Source organism: Malus domestica, chromosome 10 (assembly GCF_042453785.1).
Source record: "Malus domestica chromosome 10, GDT2T_hap1".
Classification (NCBI taxonomy): domain Eukaryota; kingdom Viridiplantae; phylum Streptophyta; class Magnoliopsida; order Rosales; family Rosaceae; genus Malus; species Malus domestica.
The window spans coordinates 27131064-27139020 of NC_091670.1; the positions used below are offsets into that span (position 1 = coordinate 27131064).

Here is a 7957-nt window from a genome sequence, read left to right on the forward strand (position 1 = left end):
TTGGTATGACATTTTGTTAAAGATTAACACAGTGAGCACAAAATTACAATCTGAAGATATGTGTCTTGATGTTGCTATAAAGGCATTGGAAGCATTTGTTACATTTTTTGAAAACTACAGATAAACTGGTTTTACTTTTGCCATGAGTGATGCTAAAGAAATTGCACTTGATTCGGAAATTGACCATGTTTTTCAAACAAAACGTCATAGACCTAGAAAAAAACATCATGATGAAGTTGATGATAATGAGAGGGAACAACAGTCTGCTGAAGAATAATTTTGAACAGATTATTTTCTTGTTATAGTGGATATTGCTCTTTTTCAACTGAAACACAAGTTTGAACAGTTAAGGCTTTTGAATCTATTTTTGGCTTCTTGTTTGATGCATCGAAGTTAATTTCATTAGATGATCAAGAGCTAAAAGAAAATTATATGAATCTTGAAGCACATTTGAAACAGAGAAATACCATGGATGTAGATGGATCCGACTTATGTTTCGAATTACAAGTTTTGCAAATGATGTTACCTGAAGAAGCATTTCTATCTAATAACCCTTGGACATCCATGGAAATAGAAAACTTTGTAAAAGAAACTGACATCTGTCCTAATGTCTTGATTGCTTATCGTGTACTGTTGATTGTACCCGTGACATCTGTAGAAAGAAGTTTTTCAAAATTGAAATTATTAAAATCTTACTGATAAGAGCATATTTATGTGACCTAGTTAGCTTGTTTTCTTGTGTTTTCGTAGTTAGTTTGTGTTTATTATAGTGATTTAAGCTATTTTCGTGTGTTTGTAGGTCCAAATGACAAAATTGGCAAGAAAGTGCATTTTGGAGCAGTTTTGGAGCAGTTTTGGGCACTAAATGGATAGCACATGTATGGGCCAAGGTGGATGGACATTTTTGGAGTTCAAAAGGCTAGGAATCTGATAAGGAGATGAAGAAATTAAATTAAAGACAGAAGATAAGGAATCAGCTCAAAAGAGAAAACATTATCCACAACCTTATCCAACCATATCTTATCCAAACTAACCTTATCTTATCTTATCCTTTCCTAATCTAGCATTATCCAATCCTATCTTATCCAAATCAGTTTATGCCTTAATTCCAACTATTTATAAGGGATAATTATGCATTTAAAATACATATTTCAGATTCTAGAAAGCCTTATCCCATCTCCCTACAAAAATGGCACATATTCCCTTCTAGAAGGCTTTTGCCTTGCCTTGCAAGCAATTCCCATTCCCTCCAAATCTGTGCCACACCTTTCCTCACCCAATTCCCTTTGGATTCTGATTTAACTAGCCTTGTCCCTAGTGGATTTGGGTTATGCAAATCCTTTTCAGAAATTAATTGGGCTAAACCTCTTCCTTAGTGGATTTAAATCCTTGTGACGCACCTTTAGGCCCTAATCCTTAAAATCTGCTAAGTTCTCACCCTAATCTGATTAACCCTAGCCCTTGCCATGCCTATATATATATATATATATATATATATATATATATATACGGGGAGCTTAAGGGGAGGGATCCCCATTTTTTTGAAAAAATGGGGAGCCTTCTCCTAACCGTTGGATGAAATGGGTGGTTGAGATTAAATGAGGATCCCCATCTTTCTTTTTCCTTTTTCTTTTCTGGTTTCCACCTCTTCTGTGCGACACAGGCGCACATCATCTCCCACGAACAGAGCGCAATACCAGCCAAATCACAGGCCATCGCGAATAACCTTTGAGATTTCAGAGATTTCAGGTATGGGTCTCCTCCTCATTCACTATTTTAGGTGATTAATTTGGAATTTGGGTTGAACAATTGGGGTTTATATTTTTCAAATTCTAAAAGCAAAAACCTATTGCGTTCTGATTCTTTTCTTCCATTCTTTGATGGCCTTTGTTTAGTTGGTACTACGACGGAAATAACGAGGTTGTCTTGTTATCTTTTCAGTCTTCAAAACTTGGAGTGCTGTCTGTTTGTCCTCTTTCCATATTTCTCGTGAGTGATCTTTTTGGCCCTTTTTCATCTTATGTAAATTAGTTTTAAGGCCTTCTCCTTATACGCAAATTGACGTAGAACTATCATCTGTTTAGTTACATGCTTGCAGAAGGTCTTGGTCTGTTTGGTATTGTGTCAATATTGTTCACAGGAATGGTAAGTGGAAGAACTGTACATTTTTTTCTTTTTAATATATTTTACGGTAAAGCTGTGCCATGGACAAACTGGTGTTTTGTTTTAGGTCATGAAGCATTATACGTATTCAAATTTATCAGAAAACTCTCAAAGATTTGTTTCTTCCTTTTTCCATTTGATATCATCACTAGCGGAGACATTTGTGTAAGTGAGCTTTTCATTGTCTTGATCACATATCCAGTATTTAAGCTGTTATTTACACATGACACACCACGCTTGTTTTGAAATGAAAACCTTAATTTTTAGGTTTATATACATGGGTTTTGATATTGCCAAGGAACAACATAGCTGGTCACATGTGGGGTTCATTTTTTTCTCAATTGTATCCTTTGAATTAGTAGTCTAATGTGAAAAGTTCTTATACTGTAGCAACTGAAACTTCATCTTTTTCCTTAACTTGGTGCGTGATTGCCTCAGATTTTTATTATAGTTGCAAGGTATGCTTTCTGTATGTTTACTGTGATGAGACTTTGGTCATAATCTTACTTTATTAGTCTTTCAATTTCTAGACATTTGTTATTTCATTTTCCTTGTCCGTTTGTACAAATCGCTGTATTTTGGTATGAAAATCTTAATCAGTTTGCCGAATGATTTTGTGCAGGGCAGCTAATGTTTTTTCTTGTGCATATTTGGTCAATGTGGTTCGACTTGCACACAGACAGATACCTTTAAAACACCAGAAAGCACTTTGTGTCGAGTCTTAAGATGGAAATTTAAAGGAACAAAAAAGAGAGGGTTTAAGGTTTAGGGTTTTAGGGCAAACAATGTTGTTGGTGCTCTTTAAAAATGAGTTATTGATATGCAGATTGAAAAGGAGACTAATTTGAAGGTGGGAGGAACCTTTTGGTCAAGCTAACCAAATTATACTTATGTTTATACATATGCATGCTTGTACTGGGATTTGATTGTGTTTTGAACTAGCATCTTGTCCTATTAGACTGTCTTTATGCCATAGTTCCTCATAGTATGCCGAACTAGAATCCTGCTGAAGAGTAGATGAAAAGAAATCGATGCTGCAGAGGAGATGAAATGAAACCAATGCTGCAGAGGATCTATGGCACTGCATGGGAGAGTGAAGATCAATTGAATGCATTTATTCATTTCAAAGAGGAAGCTAAACGTCAAGATCACAAGAGCCTTGGTCAAGCTTGACCTATTTGTAAGCAGTATATTAATAAATAAGCTACTGCAACACAGCAAACCAACACAACCCTAGGATTACCAACTAATATCATATTCATCATAACTAGAGAAATACCAGTTTATAGTCTGCAAGACACTTACCTGAGGGCATCGACATTGAAGAAACAATAGAAGAAGAAGTCTTCTACTTCCAGCACACGAAAGTCTCTCTTCTAAGTGAATAGGGTTTTAGATAATATTGAGAGAGTACATGAGGAAGCAGGGACTTCAACTATATATATCCATCCATATAGCTAGAGATTCACTCGGTCCAGCCTATTATCATAAAGAGTGATAATCTCTATCTCTTAATAAGTTTTAGTCCTATCATGATTCTATATACTAGTATATATTTGATAAGGATCAAAATAGAACAGCTGCAATGTATAAAACTCCACAATTCTTGTCATACTAAAGCTCTCGGACTCCTTGTGTTTCGCATAACTAGTATAACTAGTTAAACGCCACCCAAGTGGTCCAGTTGCAATCTCATTGTCATTCAAACAAGTTTTACATTCTCCCACTTGAATGTCAATGATATGCCTTAGTATTACAAGAATCATGATGATCATAGAGTTCACAAAAGCTTGCAACTGATCCTTCTTAGTAACTTGTCATTTTTAAGAAAAATATAGGACCACAGAAAACAAGGCACGTACAGCTTGCACTTTGCACTCTGTGATCACATACATATTTAACTTAAAAACACTATGTCACTCTTAAGAGTCATGATGTCAAGAACTGACAATTCAGAATGTCAGTTCTCCATAACAAACTGAAATAATTCCAGTACCAAAGTTGTTTGCAGAAACATGATCAGCCAATTTAAGCAAATTATTAAAGATAACAAATTTGCAAGCCAACTAACAACTGTCAATCAATAAACAAAATAATTGAGACAAACTCATCACAGTTTAAGGAGTGCTTACTCCCACTCATTAACTGAATCAAAAACCTCTCTTACTCCCATGGTGAAAACATGTTTCTTGAAAACTCCCACTGGTAAAGCCTTTGTCATTGGATCAGCAACCATTAAACTTGTGTTGATGTACTCAATTTCGACAGTTCCTTTCTTCACTTCATCTCGTACTTTTAAGTATTTGATGTCCATCAATATGCTGGCATAAGACCTCTTGTTATTCTTCGAAAAGAAAACTGCAGCTTTGTTGTCACAATACAACTTGAGAGGCTTTTCAACACTGTCAACAATTTCCAATCCTTTCATCATGTTTATAAGCCAAACAGCTTGTTGAGTTGCTGCATAGCACCCTACAAATTCAGCTTCCATAGTTGAAGATGCAATACCTTTCTGTTTTGCACTCTTCCACGATACTGCACCATTAGCCAACATAAAGATATATGCATTAGTTGACTTTCTGTCGTCTACGCACCCTGACAAGTCCGAATCCGTAAACCCCACCAATTCCAGCTTGTTCCCATGACTGTAAGTTAACATAAAATCTCTTGTTCTTTTGAGATACCTCAGTACCTTTTTCGCTGCAACCCAATGACATGCACCAAGATTTGATTGAAACCTACCAAGCACGCTCAGTGCAAAAGCCAAATCCGGTCTTGTACATACCTGAGCATACATTAGACTCCCTACAAGAGATGCATAGGGCTTGTCTTTCATTCCCTCCTTTTCTAATTCATTTTTGGGACATTGATCACTGCTCAGTTTGTCTCCTTTGCCGATAGGCAATTCTCCATTCAAACATTTGTCCATATTGAATCTTTTAGCAATTCTATCGATATACTGCCTTTGAGAAAGACCAAGAGACTTCATAGCACGATCTCTTACTATTTCTATTCCCAGAACAAATCGAGCTTCCCCCAAGTCCTTCATGTCAAAGTTTTGTGTGAGCATACTCTTAGTTGCCTGTAGTAGAGACATATCGGAGCTAGCTAATAATATATCGTCTACATACAATACTAAGAATATGACCTTCGCACCAAGGACTTTCAGATAAATACACTCATCCAATTTGTTCTCTTGGAAACCAGAAGCTGCCATTACCTGATCAAATTTCCTATTCCATTGCCTCGAGGCTTGTTTTAAGCCGTATATAGACTTATTCAGTTTACAAACCATCGTTTCCTTCCCCCTTTCAACAAATCCAGGTGCTTGTTGCATGTAAATATCTTCTTCAAGCTCTCCATTTAGAAATGCCGTCTTGACGTCCATTTGATGAAGTTCTAAATCAAAATGTGATGTGAGAGCGAGGATTATTCTCATGGAATCTTTTGTTGAGACTGGGGAAAATGTCTCATTATAATCAATGCCTTCCCTTTGTGTAAAGCCCTTTGCCACTAACCTTGCTTTGTGTTTGTCAATGTTGCCTTGTGAGTCTCGTTTTGTCTTGAACACCCATTTACAACCAATAATTTTTGTTGTTCCAGTTGGCTTTGAAACTAAGCTCCACACACGGTTTTTCTCCATGGACTCTAGTTCTTCATGCATGGCTTGCTTCCATAGTGTGGATCTTGAACTTGTTATGGCTTGATTGTAGGACAAGGGATCATCTTCATCACCTATAGTATGTTCTGCCTCATTTAGGTATACGAAATCAGGCAACAATGCTGGCTTACGTACTCGCTGTGATTTTCGAATAGTTGATTCGAAAACTGCAGTTGCTGGATCATTCACAAGGTTTTCTTCAGTTAATTGTACTGGTGCATGTACTTCATGTTCCTGGACGTCTGCATGGGGTGCATACTCCTCATTTGTTGTATCATTTTCATGAACCGTATGTGAACTGGCATGAAAAGGGTGTGGCTGTAGGTCCACGGGAATGGAAATAGTAGGTGCATGCGGATCAATAACGTCGTTATCAAGTGTAATTTCATCGAATTCTGATAATGTAGCTGCTGATATTCTGATGTCAGTTTCATCCTCATCTTCAAGAAATCTTGCATTATGAGTTTCCATAACCCTCGAGTGACTGTTAGGGCAATAGAACTTATACCCTTTAGACTTCTCAGAATACCCAATGAACTTGCAACTGGTGGTCCTTAGATCGAGTTTTTTCTCTGTTGGATTATAGAATCTGGCCTCAGCATTACAACCCCATACACGAAAGTGATGAAAGCTCGGTTTCCTTCCAGTCCAAGCTTCAAATGGAACCATGTCTACGGACTTGCTTGGTACACGGTTCAATATATAGTTTGCAGTTTTCAGTGCTTCACCCCAAAGAAACATTGGAAGCTTTGAATGTGCAAACATGGATCTGATCATGTCTTTCAGGGTTCGATTCCTTCGTTCAGCAACTCCATTCTGGTGTGGAGTCCCAGGAGTGGTATACTGGGCCACGATGCTATTTTGTTCAAGATAAGCTGCAAACGGTCCTTTGTTTTGTCCAGCCTCAGTGAACCTGCCAAAATACTCACCACCTCTATCGGATATCACAATCTTAATGTGTTTTTCTAGTTGTTTTTCAACTTCCAAACGGAATATTTTAAAACAATGCAAGGCTTCAGATTTTTCAGAAATCAGAAATACATATGCAAACCGTGAAAAATCATCAATGAAAGTTATAAAATATGATTTTCCACATATGGTTTTAATTGGAAAGGGTCCGCAAATATCAGTGTGTATAATTTCTAGTAGAGATTGGCTACGGTTTGACCCTATTTTCCTAGTATTGGTGAGTTTTCCTTTAAAACAATCAACACACTCTTTAAAGTTGGTGAAATCAAGCTGTGGCAACAAGTTTTGTTTGGTAAGTGTGATGATTCTTTCTTTAGAAATGTGCCCCAACCTTTTGTGCCAAAGCATGGAGGTTTTTTCATGAGTGAGCACTTATTTTGAACCAACACTTTGAACATTAAAACATTCAATCTCATAAGTACAACTCATTTGCCACATATCAACTTTAAGAAACGCTTCACCAAGCAATTTATTCAAGTCATTGGAATGAAAAAACTTTACACTTTGACTGTCACCCACAAATGTAAAGCCGGACTTAACTAACTTAGATGCAGAAATCAAATTCCTTCTCATGGAAGGTACATAGAGTACTGGACTTAAATTTAAAATAAAGCTAGAGGAAAGAACTAATTTGACACTTCCTATGGATTCGACAGCAACTTTGCTGCCATTCCCTACATAAACATTGTAGACTTCATTGTTTATCACCCTTGTTTTTTAGAAGCCCTGCAAAGAATTAGTTATGTGAATAGAGCAGCCTGTGTCAAACCACCAACTTTGAGGAGGAACATAAACTAAATTAGACTCAACACACACAAAAATATTTATTTCATTACCTTTCTTAACAAGCCAATTCTTGAAGCCATTGCAGTTCTTTCTTAAGTGACATGTTTCTTTGCAAAAATAACACTCTTTTTCTTTCTCAGGTTCAAAGTTAACAGGCTTTAATTTATGAGATCCTTTAGAGATGATGTTAGTATTTTTAAAAGTAGAAGAAATTTCTTTCTTCTTCTTCTTACCAGCAGCCACGGTTGAACTTTGAGTGAAGTCCCTTTTGCGTTTTTCTCCTTGCACAAAATTCACATCTACTGATTTGTCACTCTTGAGCCGATCTTCTTCTTGCGCACACATAGTGATCAGTTCATCAATGCCCCATTTGTCTTT

General features: G+C 36.8%; 1 long non-coding RNA gene across 2 annotated transcripts; it reads left to right on the top strand.

The window, feature by feature from the left end:
* Positions 1 to 1531: 1531 nt before the first annotated feature.
* Positions 1532 to 3138, top strand: LOC103445537 (uncharacterized). 2 transcript variants are annotated; one of them, XR_011572058.1, is made up of 4 exons: positions 1532 to 2145; positions 2231 to 2328; positions 2431 to 2621; positions 2786 to 3138. It is a non-coding gene; the product is annotated as an uncharacterized lncRNA (long non-coding RNA). The 2 variants fall into 2 exon arrangements; XR_011572057.1 differs by having other exon boundaries at positions 1533 to 2145; positions 2231 to 2621.
* Positions 3139 to 7957: the final 4819 nt, after the last annotated feature.